The sequence below is a fragment of the Vicugna pacos genome, chromosome 1 (genome assembly GCF_048564905.1).
Source record: "Vicugna pacos chromosome 1, VicPac4, whole genome shotgun sequence".
Classification (NCBI taxonomy): domain Eukaryota; kingdom Metazoa; phylum Chordata; class Mammalia; order Artiodactyla; family Camelidae; genus Vicugna; species Vicugna pacos.
Genome location: NC_132987.1, coordinates 51675611 through 51691836, shown reverse-complemented (window position 1 = coordinate 51691836; position 16226 = coordinate 51675611). Strand labels below are relative to the sequence as shown.

Sequence of the window (16226 nt, the reverse complement as noted above, 5' to 3'; positions counted from 1 at the left end):
CAGAAATCATTTAATTATCTTTTCTTCAAGGAGACAAGGTAGGGAAATCTACCAACTTACACGGATTTGAATAAACCAAGAATTTCTCTCTGCTGGTTTATATAGATCTAAAAGGACATGAAGTGGATATATAACTTGGAGAAATTATGTTGGATAATGTGACGTGTTCAGAAGACTTCTAGGTTTATAATTGACAATATACTTACATTTGAAATGTTCTCTTTGGGCCCCACTCTCATCTCTGACCATGTGTTGGGCATCTGGGGTGGAAAATTAACCTAAGCTTCTCTTCTGAACACATCTTTATATTTGTGTTAACCAAAATATTAATTTATTCAGTATAACTTTCTATATTTTCAGTCAGTTTAAAAAAAATGAGGGACAGATACCCATACCCTGATATACTGCAATGCCAAATGCATCTCTCATTGTTTTCCCTCTTGTACTTCCTTATCCCTTCTCTGTTGATTTTGCTTTTTACTAACAGATGAAACAGGGTCATAAATTAACACCATCAATTTCATTTCTTCCCTGTGACCTCTGCATTTGTCTAGCATTTTTATCAACTGGAAGTGATAAGAAATCCAAACTTAAAAAAGTCACTTTAAAGTAGCAGTAATTTATTCACAACTCAGACTCTGGGTTCTTTTATTTTAAAATACAAAACTCACCATCTGAAACACACACTATGTGACAGACATGTCACTTCCCTAAGTTGTATTCTAAGAAAACCTACACCTGTTTTAATTGGCCCTCTCTTCTCTGACTGATTTGAAGGTGGCTACACATGCCAATGATGAAGTGACATGACCAAAGCTTTCTAGGAACATCATTGCTGTATGTAACAGATTATTATTCTAGGGCTATTTTAAAGGATATTGAGTAAAAATAATGAAAATAAATGAAATAATTTAGGAATAAAAACAACCATCTCTTGAGTACCTACTTTGTACCAGATGTTTTATACACATTTTCCCATTTAAACCTAATAATAACTTTATAAAATATGCATTATTACCTTATTTCATAGCTCAAGAATCAGAGGTACAGAGGCGTTGAGTAATTTGTGAAACAGAAGAGCTGGGATTCAAACCCAGCTATATCTGACACTGGAGCCCATGCTCATTCCATGTGACAGACTTATTAGGAGGAAAGCAGTGACACATTTTATTTTTATCAGTGGGGGAGTCATGTGGATCAGCCCAGTCCCTGTCATTGGATCTCACTTTTGCCAAATAAGTCAGCAAGGATAGGAACGACAGTTTGAGTGGATCAGCCCAATTATGAAAAGGAAATTACTGTACCAGAATATTTACATATCTCTAGAGCACCAATATACAATGTTTACTGTTCATAGACTTTTAATCTAACTTAACTTATATATTTAAGAAAAGAACACCTATCATTTTAAGAACTTTCATATCATCTGGTGATTATCTCTAGCCTATAATGAATGAAGAAATTTTGTATTATGTTTTTGGTTTGATGGAGAGAATAGGACCTGTGGACTCACATATCTATGTTTTGGAGATATTTTTCAGGAAAGATACTGGGACAAAAGAAAGGGAAGAAGAGAAACAAGTCCCACAGAAATGATCTTGAGTGCTCACACATTCTCCTTAATATTCATATGGCAGATGTTTAGTAGGGGTTTGTGGATCAAAGAGAAGTTTAGAAAGGCAAAGAAAAAATGAAAGGAAGCTCTCCTGGGCATATATCCACAGGGAATCTTAATTCAAAAATATACAGGCACCCCAATGTTCATAGAAGCACTATTTACAACAGCCAAGACATGGAAACAAACTAAATGCCCATCAACAGATGACTGGATAAAGGAGCTGTGGTATAATTATACAATGGAATACTACTCAGCCATAAAAAATAAGATAATGCCATTTGCAGCAATGTTGATGGACATGGAGAATGTCATTCTAAGTAAAGTAAGCCAGAAAGAGAAAGAAAAATACCATATGATAATCACTTATATGTATTATCCAAAAAAAAAAAAAGACAAATGAACTTATTTACAAAACAAAAAGAGACTCACAGACATAGAAAACAAACTTATGGTTATTGGGGGGAAGGGGCTGGGAAGGGATAAGTTGGGAGTTCGAGATTTGCAGATACTAACTGATATACATAAAATAGATAAACAAGTTCATACTGTATAGCACTGGGAACTATATTCAATATCTTATAGTAACTTATGGTAAAAAAAGAATATGAAAATGAATATATGTACCTTCCTACATGACTGAAGTATTGTGCTGTACACCAGAAATTGACACAACATTGTAAACTGACTATACTTCAATAAATATACATTTATACATATAAATATATACACAAATAAATATATATTTATATATAATATAATATAAATAATATAAATACATATACAATAAATATATATATATATATACACAAACAGAAAATAAAGTATCTAAACCAGTCCTCTTAATACTGGTCACTTAAAAAAAAACTTTGAAAGAAAAAAAAAAAGAATGAAAAGAAGCTTATAGGAGAGGCAAGGATACATGGTGAGACAGTCAGGAGGAGTTTGCTGTTGCTGTGCAATTAATATTCTGAATTTGTGTCTCTACCACCATTGTGACTTATTGAGCATAATTATGTGATATAATGTGATGGAGGGGATGTTTAGAAAGTAAATCTTAATTATTACATATTTATTTCATTAAGCATTTTCATTAAGCTTTAATGTCTAGGACATTGTGGTAGGCACTTATTGGATGTGAATTAAAGGAGGTACATATTCTGGTTCCAACTGTCAAAGACAGCTCCTTTCGAGGGCACGAAAAAGACAAAACAAGTAATTAACATTTATATTGGTGGTCCTCAGGGCATAGATATTGTATAACAGGATGCATATACAGGGCTTCTTCCTATTTTGGGAAGCAAACTATCTCTTTTTTCCTTCCACAGACTTAAATTAGAAACTCTGTTGAGAATACTAAGAGAACCTGTAATTCAAGCAAATACTTTTAACAGATATGTAAATGTAAGTTAGTTCCTCACTTGAAATCATAAAACATTTTTTGGAAAGAGGACAATAAACTTAATAAGGTGTTATATAATACGTAGAATAAATATTAGTACAGTATATGAACCTAAATGACAGCAATAAATTATAAAGGTTAGCATGCAATTAAAATCGCTAATGGAACACTGTATGGAGAGAATGTGTTCATTCTTAAATCAGTCAAAGAGCAGCTATTTGGTGTCAGATCTACCCTTGAACTAATGACACCTTAAACTTATTTTGAAACACTCTGTCATGTGATAGTTACAATTTACGGGTATCTTCAGTTCAGTCTTTCAGCATATGTTGTATGTACTAATAAAATGTGCCCTCAAGGCAGGATGGTCCTCATGGCCAGAAGTCAACAGTCAGATCTATGCTTAAGTAAATTTTTCTGATGTCAAACTTACAGACAGACAACAATAGTAGTACATCTTCTAGTGACTGGCAGGCCAACAGTGCTTTAGATTTCAAACTTAGGAACCAAAAGCTACCTGAAATTTGTCAGTTAAATTGCTCCTGCTGCCCTGAGAACTATAAGCTCTGAGTTTTTGTTTTTTACATGGTTGTGCTTTCCTGGCTATGCTCTTGGGCATATGATTCCATCAGTCAATGTCATTTACCTCATCTTCCACATGTACAAATCTTACTCATCTTTAAAGACTTAAATTAAATGACATCTTCTCCATGAAACTCTCCTCCAGCTCTCTCAGTTTAAATTAATCTTTCTTTTCTCTGAACTTCCATTGCATATATTTGTACTTCCATTAGCACTTCTCACTATCTACATCATAGTGTTATTTGACTATTATATATTTTGCATATTTTAAACTATGTGTATATAAAATATGTATCATATATATTTGCATATGTGTTTTATCCCTTATTTTAGACTAATAGAGGAAAGAAGTGTCCCAGATTAGGTATGGAAACAAAGGGACGCCCCTTTTGGTGTACCGGCTAGACATGGACATATACTGAAAGTTTACCACTCAAGCAGAAGATAAATGAAAAATAATGGAATGACTTTGTAGTCTTTGATGACTGGCAATAGAGTTGCCCTTTCTATGTGTAATTCAAAAAGTTGACATCTGTCAACTCTCTTGGTGAATGAAACATTCACATAAGTGAAAGGTTTCAAATCCATGCCCACATTTGAATAGGAAGAAAGGAATAATCTCCTGTATTCAAGGAGAAAATAGTTCATAGAGTTCATGGCAGAAATGGAGAGACAAAATTTAGTGTTGATACTGGAACTGATCTACTCATCATTAGAAACAGGGAGCTTTTCAGTTTCTATGGCCGTGGAGGTGTGCCACTCACTCCTCCATCAAGAAAGAAACTGCTTGAGAGTGTAATTAGCAGACAGCCTTCAGATGTTGCAACTTCGGGATCCACCACAGTTTTCAACTCCAAGTTCATGCTCTTTTAGGGCTGCTCACAGCCAGTAACAGCATAGGAGGTGTTCTGTGAGCCAAGTACTACAAAACCAGGTCATTTCTGACCCATACGGGACTCCTCTAAACTTTGCGCTGGGGTTCCCCATTGGCCTGACTGGAACTTTCTTGAGCTACACTGCAGTCAGAGGCTCATCCGACCCAATCCTCCTTCCTTTCCTCTCTTCTTTCACAAGTGTAATCAGCATTGTGATACAAAGGCTTTTCCTTCCTACTATTCACAGCAATTTGTTTCCTCTAATACATTTCTTGCAATCTATCTTTGCATTTGCCTTTGCCAGGAGTATCTGAACTGACACAGCTTCAGACTATCATGTTGAGCAACTATCATGACAAAATTGGATCCGAGTACCCACACTCATGAATTCATTCATCTATTCAATTTATTTTACAAATATTTTTGAGCATTGACTATATGCCAAGCACATATAGTGAGTGTCCTAGATACCAGCGATATAGGAATGAGTAAGGCAGACAAGATGTATGTTTTGAATAGAATCTACGTTTATAAGGAAATTAATTAAATAATTATTGTTTTTTTACTTATCTTTTATCTCATAAGGTTGTGTAGCTCATGATTATTTCTCAATTCTTAGCAACTTGATGTCTCAAAAGATTTCTTTATGTCCTTGGCCTTTCCCTCCCTCCCTTCTTCCCTTCCTTCCTTCTTTCCTTCCTTTCTTTCTAGCTCTCTTTCCCTCTTTCTTCCTTTCCTTTTTCCTTCCTTCCTTCTTTTCATTTTCTTCTTTCTTCCCCCCTTCCATCAGAATAATTAATAATCTATGTTTCTGATGAAAGAAAACCTATAGATGGTAGTAGATTTGGAGACTGTACTTTAACCTCAATGAAGGCAAAGCACATACTCTCAACTTGGACAGGATTAAGGAAGGCTGATAAATTATCAGCACACAGCAGTGGAAAGAAGGAGGAAATCTGGGCTGTCAAAATATGTGGTTGGCTTTTTATTGGAGGGGTTGGTTTATTTCATATCCCAGGGAATTTTGCATGTAGAAAAAAAATTCAATACTATGTTTCTTATTGTCAAATTTGGATCCCAAATTGGCTATTGTCTCACCACTTTGATATATTGATCTAGTTTTAGTATTACTGGAACCAAATTATATATCAAATCAGTATTTAATTTTAGTTAGTAAAGTTACTTAGAGGTTTTCTCTACCAGACATCAAGGCATCAAGTTTGCTCAATTAATTCTCTTTGTTGGGATTTTGGTCTAATTATTCATTATGTAACACATCGTCCACCACTTAAAAAAATTTTTGTTGTGTATGGTCATAAGGCCTGATCAGCTGATACATGCTTTTTCTAGTTTGTTATTATCTGTGGCCACTGGTGTTTTTCACTCCTTGTTGTTGGTACTGTAATTACCTTTTATGGATCTGGATGACTTATTCAAGTTTCTTGTGTTCACTCTTTTCTGTTCACACAGATAGAAACAAGTACATTAAAAATACACATACAATTGTAGAAGTAAGAAAAAATGCCCACTTATATCAATATTTCACTACTTACTAACATAAATAAAAATACCATTTTTGTATTAGAATTACTTTTGTACACCTTTTATTTTTATTTTTTTCTTACTTTAAAACATTTGAACCCATGGAAAATTCACCACTCTAATTAGAAATAAGCTATATTCTCTTGGTGCTTTTTCTTGACAAATCTGTATTGCTCCTACAAGTAAAAACAGATTGCCATTACAAGTTCCCCCAAGAAGTTAACTTGCTATAGATTTGTACCCTTTCAGTTAATGTCCAACATTCAAAGATTTTTACTGAAAGAGCTCTTCTAAATAAGAATGTTACAAAGTAATAGTTCTAAAAGTACATATTACAAATGAAAAGGGAGGATAGACACACTATTTTGATATAGCCATTATCAAAAGTACTAGAAAATGTCTACAAAAAGGTAAAGATACCCTGCTTAAAAGCCTCTAGATGCAGAATTCTTTGCTCTGGGAGATCCTGCTGAATTCCATTTTCATAATATTTGATTTGAAAAAGACCCAGATTCTCTTATATCTGATATCTAGAACTATCATAATCTAATATTACCATAAAATCAAGTTTTTATTGCCCTAATTTTATAATCTAATCTAAGAAAATATTTTTAAACATCAAGTACATTTTATTTATTGAAGCACTTTCATGTAGATTATATCTCAAATTTTTGTCAGGTAGATAAGGTAAATAAGGATGAGCTTACAAAAAAAAAATCACTTATCATTCCCCTACACCACAACAACAAAGTGGAAAATATAATAAAAATGCAAAATCACAATAGCAATAAAAAACTAAAGCACCTATGAGCTAATATAATGAATGCACAAGATCTTTATAGAAAAAAGTAAAGCTTTAAGAAAGGTATTATAATTGGATACTCATATAATAAAAAAGGAAACTTGATACATATGTTACACTCTACAGATACACACAATTTAAATATAAATGTAAAAGAAAAAACAATAAAGCTTCTAAAATAATTGGAGAATTTCTTCATGATCTTAAGGTAGCTAAAAATTTCTTAAATAGGACATTAAAATACTATCCACAAAGGAAAAACAAATAAATTGTACAAAATTAAAATTAAAAACCTCTATGCATCAAAAACCACTATTGAGAGAGTGAAAAATAAGCCACAAACCTGAAGATATTGTAGTACATGTATCTGATAATGACTTATATCCAGAATATATAAATAAGTCTTATAGATGAATGAGACAAGACAATTCAACCTCCCCAAAATGGGCAAGTACTTACACAGGCACTTCATGAAAGAAGAATGGTCATCAAACTTACAAAAAGGTATTTAATTTCATAAATACCAGGGACATGAAAACTAAAACCACAGTATGATACCACTGAAGACCCATCAATATGGCTAAAACGCAAAAGAGAAAAAAGCAAGTTTGACAAAGAAGTAGAATGACTAGAACTCTTATGTGCTGCTAGTGGAATGATCAACCAGTACAACCATTTTGGAAAACTTTTGGTAGTATCTACTAAAACTGACTATAGGTGAACCAAAGCTGAAACAGGCAAAAAAACCCCCAAAGCTCAGCACTTCTAGTCTTCTACCCAACAGAAATGCACATATTTGTTCACCAGAAGATATTTATAGGAATATTCATTACAGCACTTTTCTTAGCAGTCCCAAACTGGAAATAACCCAAATACCCATCAACAGTAGAATAAGTAAATTGTGGTATATTTATACAATGGAATACTACATAGCAACAAGGTAAACTCAACTGTATACAACAGAATGGATGAATCTCACAAAGATAATGCTGAGTGAATAAAGCCAGACTCTAATATTTATTGCATGATTTCAGTTTTATAAAGTTCAAAAATAAGCTAAATAGAAATCAGGACAGTAGTTATATAGGAGACGGGGGAGAGGGATACACAATGACTGGGAGGATAGGTAAGGGTGGCTTCTAGAGTTCTGATGTTTTTTGATCTGCATGCTGCTTAAACAAGTGGGTCTACTTTGTGAAAATTTGTCAAGGTGTACACTTACAATCTGTACACTTTATGTATATTATATCAATTAAAAATTTAGATGAGAAAGAAAAAGCAAAACATACTGGATTCCAGATCTCCAAAGAGGCAGAAATAGTTTTTAACTTAAAAATCACTAAAAGGGACATAAATGAAGACCTAAAAAATTGGTGAAATATGTTTATGGATGGGATAACTTAACATTAAGATGACTATCCTCCCTAAATATGTAAATGCAATGTCATTCCACCAGCATTTTTTTGAGGAATTCAACTAATGCATCCTAGAACACATACTGAAAAATAAAGGTACATGAATACCTAAGACAATTTTGAAAAACAAAAGCAGAGGGAGTCCTTATCAAGTATTATGACATACCACAAACAGTAATAAAAACAGTGTTTCTGGAGCAGAAGCAGACAGACTAATGGGATACTAAAGAAAAAGACCCACTTATATATGAGAAGTTGATAAAGAATGGATTGTTTAATATATAATTGTTGGGAAAACTGATTCACTGTAAGTATAATAATTAAGGTGGCTCCCTACCTTAAATCAAATAAAAAGGCAAACTCTTTATACTTGAAATACCTAAAAATAAGCTATAAGGCAAATAGAACAACATGCAGAAAAATGTCTTTAGGAAAAATGTCTTTAGATTCAAAATGCATAAACCGTAAGGTGAAAAACTGACTAGAAGAGTTTGTATAACAAAGTACAGCATAAATAAAGTTAATGGATGACAGACTTGGGAAAAGATACTTGAAAAGTAGAAAAGAGGCTTATAAACTAGGATATACAAGGTACTCTTGGGGAAAAAAGATAGGAAATCCAATGGAAAATTGGGTGAAGATTATAAATAAGAAATTCACAAAAGTAGAAACTCAACTTGCTAACAAATATATGAACAGAAGCTCAACCTCAATTAGTAAATAGAGAACTATAAGTTAAAACAAACCCAAAACACAAAATATCCCTTTATAGCTATTACATTGGCAAATATTTTTAAACATTAGATAGTACCAATTGCTGGTGAGGATATGGAGGAAACAGGAATTCTTGTGAACTGTCATGGGTAGGGTAAATTGTTATAATGATTCTGGGGAGCAATTTGGCAGTATTTAGTGAAACTAAGTGTATGTGCATATAGTATGATCTAGCACTCCACTCCTGAAAATATTTCCCAGAGAAACCCTTGCAAAGGTCCAAAAAAGGATTAATGAGAACATTCATCATATAAACAGCAGGAAGTTAGAATCAACCAGTGAGTTCATCACTGGAAGAATGGTCTATATACACAGTAGGTTCATACCATGGATTATGTAATTAAAAGCAATCAATTACACATAAATATAGGTACATGGATAGATCTATAAAATCACCAATGAATGACAATTAAGAACAAGAATGACCTCAAAAGAATAAAAATAGACATCATATGATCCAGCAGCCCCACTCCTAGGCATATATCCAGAGGGAACCTTAATTTAAAAAGACACTTGCACCCCAGTGTTCATAGCAGCACTATTTGCAATAGCCAGGACACAGAAACAACCTAAATATCCATCGACAGACGACTGGATGAAGAAGTTGTGGTATATTTATACAATGGAATACTACTCGGCCATAAAAAATAATAAAATAATGCCATTTGCAGCAATGTGGATGGACCTGGAGAATGTCATTCTAAGTAAAGTAAACCAGAAAGAGAAAGAAAAATAGCGTATGATATCACTCATATGTGGAATCTAAAAAAAAAAAAAGACAAATGAACTTATTTATAAAACAGAAACAGGCTCATGTATATAGAAAACAAACTTATGGTTACCAGGGTTGGGGGGAGGGAGTAGAAAGGGATAAATCGGGAGCTTGAGATTTTCAGATACTGACTGGTATACATAAAATAGATAACAAGTTTATACTGTATAGCACAGGGAACTATATTCAATATCTTGTAGTAGCTTATGGTGAAAGAGAATATGAAAACAAATATATGTATGTTCATGTATGACTGAAGCATAGTGCTGTACACCAGAAATTGACACAACATTGTAAACTGACTATACTTCAATAAAAAAAGTAAAAAAACAAGAATGAGATCTCCAATAACACAATACTATCTTGTAATTAAAAAGTACAAATTTAAAAAGCATACAGATAAAAGTCAGCCAGAAGGACAAATGTCATATACTATCACCTATATGTGGTATCCAAAAACAAATGAATAAATAAAACAAAACTGAAATAGACTCACAGAGAGTGCAAACCAGTGGTTACCAGTGGGAGGGACAAGATAGGGGTAAGAAATTAAAATATACAAACCACTACTCACAAAATAAATATGCAACAAGGACATAAATGCACAGCACAGAGAAATATAGCTACTATTTTATAGCATCTTTAAATGGAGTATAATCTATAAAAGCATTGAATCATTATGTTGTACATCTGAAACCAACAGAACATTGTAAATCAACTGCACTTCAATAAATAAATAAATAAAAATAAAGGAAATAATAGCAAATACAAAAATAAAACAAATTTTTAAAGCACATGTACAAATCAACACTCTACAATTTATAAAGACATACACATATTTAAGAAATTATACCAAATACATCAGTGAGTGCCAGAGGGTGTGTGGGATAGGAAGGGGGTAGTGGGATTACTATACAGTAGAAAAGAAGTAAAATGAGTAAAATAAAATGAGAGAGGCCTTGAGCAGCCCACTGATGACATCATGCTATGAACTGATTAGAAATTTTGAGTGACTCAACTCCCTGTTCTCGAAGTCCCCTTAAAAAAACCTCACCCTCATGAAAAATCCAAGTTACAATAATATAAATTAATCTACAAAAAAAGTTGATAGAGGTGCTCAATCAGCCCTCTACTGATAACTTTTAACTGGCCAAGCTACGGCTAAAGAGAAACTTGATTTTACACAGCTTTCACAGCTTCTCAACATCCACATACCTGCAAAAATGAGAGAATTTGTATATCCTTCCACGTGAGTCCTCGTGATTCATTCAGGTTGTAGTTTAAGTAGGATCAGCATGAGCAAGCAAAGCACGATCCAAAAGGAAGAAGCAGAAGCAAGATGATGTTACGGAAGTATCTTTCTGCACAGTCCCTTCTGCCGTTGTAGGGCCCGGGGGAACCCTTCAACGTAGGTGCTTGGCAACAAGTCGGCTGAGATAGGCTGACCTTGGAGCTTTCGTAGTCTCTCCTGTACAGCACTGGTCAGGTCTACACAAGCCTCATCAACGCTGGCACATTCAATCACAGCAAAACGAGCTTTTCCCTCCATTACTTCCACGCTGGTTGCCCGGTACTTGGGGAGGTTAGCTTTCCCATGGGACTCACGGACTTGTGCCAGTAGAAGATCTGAACATAACTTCTTAGCATCATCTGCCCACATATTTCTAATGATCCCAAATGTACGAGCTTCGTACCTTACTGCAACGATTCCATAGCCTTTCATGGTCTGTCCTGTCAACTGCACAAGGCTTATTTCTCAAATGAGGATTTTGCCGCGGCTCCAGGTGAACCAAAAAACAGCCCAAGTCCACTAGAGCAACTACCGGGTCCTGTTCGTTTCAATGTGGCAAACACCCGGGCAAACTGCAGCCCTTGGGTGCTGCCGATACCGGGCTTGGTGTCCACCAGAGGGAAGATGAAAGGGTCTTGAATATCTGTCCCCTTTCCGGGAGCTGGAGAGTCACTTTTGAGAGAGATTTATTCCCCATAATGACGGAGAAAAGGACGAAAGGCCGCAGAAGACTCTTGCCAGGGAAACGGCCCGCGAGCCGCGTGGACCGCCCTCCTGACAGGGATGAGGGGTCGCGTGCGCCCGCGCTCGACGCCGACGTCCGCTGACGCGCCTACGCACCGCGGCCCTTACGTCTCCTCGCACGTCTTCTAACTTCTGTTTCCCGGCTGTGAAGAGTTCCACCTTCTACAGACTCAGCCTTTCTAATTAACCAAAATTGTTATTTTATATATTTTGCTTCGGATGTTTGAATCATCACGGCTTGGTGAGTAGCATCTATCTCAGCGGGATCTGTTGTCTTTTCAGCACGTCCTGCCATCGTGGGAAAAAACTGATTTTCTATAACCATAGGAGGTTACTACCATCACCATCCTAAGTTTTTTCTGTCCTAAGACATGACTTCTGGTACCTTGCAAGGAGTCCTGGTTCCTTTGAGTGTAATTTGGAACGGTAATCTGTGCTTTATGAGGGCTCATGATGGCAAGTTGTGGACACGGGTGATGATTTCTGCTGTTGTGGGTAGAATGCTTTTAGTGGCAGGTCTGGGAAATATATATTTTTTTGAGCGTATGAGCTTACATCAGGTTTTTTTCTAAATTAAAAAATTTTAATAATATAAGTTTTCATGCTGCATTGGCAGTATGAACCGAATTGTACAAATGGGTTTCATAAATCAGTGCTTGTTTCTGTTCAGAACCAATATTCTCTGAGATGGGCTACCTTGGAATCTGTGATTCGCCCAGCAACCCTTCCCCTTTCTTTGTTACTAACACTCCGGTTTTGCTTCTGGGGACTTCGCTTCCCTCCTTCCATATTGTTCTGGTGGGAGAGACATGTGCATTGTCCTCACACTTCTTGGACACATGTCTGAGGTAAGACTAATCCTACCCTCCCAGGAGTTTAAGTCTTCAGTGAGTGTACATTGACACAAAGCACTGAAGTGGGTCCTTCCAATGGCCAAGCCGTGAAGAGAGTCTTTTAATACCTCTTTCCTAATTTCTTGGAGCATCTTGATCCTGTTCTTCCCAAGGCCTGATTGTTCACTTTTTCATTAGAGTCTGTAGTTTATTTAATTTTTTAAAGATTATTATTGCTATTTTGCTTAAGTTAACCAGAGTCGGTTTCAGTCACCTACAACCAAATAATCACTGATGCAGTCATCTTTGTGGGTGGATATGTGGGCTGCCAGTAGCTTCTAGTGTAACTATGTTGGATGCCTCAGAATTTTTTTTTTTCAGAAAATTATTTGCATGATGACTTGATCAGTTTATTTAGAGAAGGTTTCAGTCAGTGACAAGGGGTCTGGGAAAAACGTGAGTCCTTTTTATTTACGAAACAGATTGGTTTTTCTATTTGTTTTACGTGTTTGTAGGTACAACCATTTTCAGACTTGTTTATTTTTATGTGAAAAAGATTACTCATAACTTGTCATTTTCAGAAATCAAGAACATAAGACTTTCTTTAAGAGAAAGACCTATATAACTTTATACCACCCTGGTCCCAAGGTTGTCTCAGGTTGTATATCCTGTGTTTACAACACAGTTACTCAGCTTCTGTCTTCATAAGGAAGAAGGTCAAAGGTATCTTTGGGTTGTTCTCTTTGATATCTTAGTATGGAGATTTGTTCATAGATTGTGACTTTAGGCCATCAAATGTTCAAACTTATTTGAGTCAAACTGTAACTCCTGCCATCAGGGATGCTGTGTTTTCCCCATCTATGAAGTGCTTTTCTTATTTCTTATGTGCAGTAAATGATAATGACCGACCTTGAATTTTGCTGGCTGAAGTGCTGGGTAAACAATAAATAATACCAGTGACTCTATGAGATTACAGTCTAGGTTGGGTGCCCTCTGCATTCTTCAACACTTCATTGTTGATTCAATTTTTGAAAATTGCCAACTCGGTCTTCAGATCATGTATAGTAAGTCACTACAAATCATAGGTATAATAGCAGCTACCATTTATTGAGTATATTATGCCAGACACTGTATTGGATGGTTTATAAAAAGTGTGTTCTGTTTTCGCCAATATCTTGGGTACTATCATCATCATTTATAGACAAGGGAACTGGGATTCAAATTTCTGTGATTTGATGAAGTTTTCCTTATTCTACTTTTTGACAATTTATTCAAATGAAAGATATCCTAGTTCTGTATATTTCACATAAGAACCTTCATAAATAATGGGATAAACACAATACATGTGCCTATGTTGCCCTTGTTTCAATGATTTTCAAATCTCCAACTCTTTCCCCCTATTCTTTCATCATGTCTGGCATCCAACAGCTTTTCCAAGTCAGAAATCTGAAATATCACCCTTGATCTTTTCCTCTTTTTATTCCCTTATGTCAATCAGTTATTAAATCTCGTCAAAAATATATTTTGAATATGACTATATTTTTCCTTTTTATTGTCACTGCTATACTTTAGTTCACCATTATCTCATCATCTCAATGATTCTAGCTGTACCTAAAAGGAAATGTCTCAGTTAATCTATGCTTATTGAGGCCTCTTGGAGACATGGACTTTTTGGAATGATTTATGGTCCTGGACAGATAAAGAGCAGAGTGGGACTGGGTGGTAATGAGTAGTCACAGACTTGGATGAGAGATCATCTATAGGGAAAGAATATAGATTGGATTGGTTCCGTTTAGTAGTAGGCTAAAATCATTATGGAACTTTTTGACCAAGGGTGAGAGATTAAAACAATAAGCAGGAATGGAGCTATCTTTGGATTCTGGGCACAACAAATCAGTATGCCACACTGTAAATGCTAGGTGAAGGTATTAAGGGAACAATAAGAGGTCAGCAATATATTAGGAAAAAGAGCAAGAAAAAGTTGGAAAGGTAAGATGGTTACTTTCCTAACATTTACCATGTTCTATGTAGGACATGCTTTGTTTTGTTTTTGATTTAGTTTTTTTGAAGTATACAAAAGCTATATTCTTGTTTATCTGGTCTAAAGATCTTCCCGGGTTGAGGGTAGACTCAAAGTGGCTGGGTGAATGTAGACCTTTAGGAGCCAAGGGCTTGAGGCCTGAGTAACAGTTCTGTGAGTTTAGTAGTGCCTTTTAGTCATACCTTTTCCTCAGCTAGAGATTGGAAAATGGCCAATTTTATGCCCAAGCAGGTTGAGTCATGCCCATTTTGGACTGTCCAAAGGCAGAATATAAGTAAAAAAGATCAGGTGATATTTTTAAAAAGATAAAATGAAAGAAGGCAGCATCATATGAAAAAGACCTTATATATTTGCAAGCAATGCAACTGACAAGGGCTTAATCTCCAGAATATATAAACAGCTCATACGATTTAATAACAAAAAACCAAACAACCAAAAATGGGCAGAAAACCTAAACAACGAATTTTCCAGTGAAGACATACAAATGGCCAATAGGCACATGAAAAAAATGCTCAATATCACTAATTATTAGAGAAATGCAAATCAAAACTACAAGGAGGCATCACCTCACACCAGTCTGAATGGCCATCATTCAAAAGTCCACAAAAGATAACTGCTGGAAAGGGTATGGAGAAAGGGAACCCTTCTACACTGTTGGTGGAAATGTAGTGTGGTGCAGCCATTATGGAAAACAGTATGGAGATTCCTTAAAAAACTAGACATAGACTTACCATGAGATCCAACCATCCCACTCCTGGGCATATATCAGGAGGGAACTCTAATTTGAAAAGATACATGCACCTCAATGTTCATAGCAGCACTATATGCAATAGCCAAGACATGGAAACAACCTAAATGTCCATTGACAGATGACTGGATAAAGAAGGTTTGGTATGTTTATACAATGGAATAGTACTCAGCCATAAAAAAGAATAAAATAATGCCATTTGCAGCAACATGGAAGGACCTAGAGATTGTCATTCTAAGTGAAGTAGGCCAGAAAGAGAAAGAAAAATACCATATGATATCACTCATATGTGGAATCTAAAAAAAAAGAAAAAAGGAGAGCACTAATGAACTTATCTGCAAAACAGAAACAGACTTGCAGACATAGTGAATAATCTTATGGTGGTTACCAAGGGAAAGAGAGTGGGAAGGGATAAATTTGGGAGTTTGAGATTTGCAAATATTAACCCCTGTATATAAAAATAGATTAAAAAAATAAATTTCATCTGTATAGCACAGGGAACTACATTCAATATCTTGTAATAATCTTTAATGAAGAAGAATATGAAAATGAATATATGTTATGTATATGCATGATGGGACATTGTGCTGTACACCAGAAATTGATATGGTGTAACTGACTGTACTTCAATTAAAAAAAAGGAAACAAACGTATGATTACTGGAGGGGGCAGGGGGTGGGAAGGGATAAGTTGGGAGACCAAGATTTGCAGATACTACTATATATAAAATAGATAAACAACAAATTTCTACTGTATAGGACAGGGAACTATATTCAAAATCCTGTAGTAA

General features: G+C 35.2%; 1 pseudogene; it reads right to left on the bottom strand.

Moving 5' to 3' along the window:
- The window catches only part of LOC102533158 (DNA polymerase eta pseudogene), a 30152-nt pseudogene extending 18385 nt beyond the window's left edge, over nucleotides 1-11767 (bottom strand).
- Between the last annotated feature and the right edge of the window lie 4459 nt (nucleotides 11768-16226).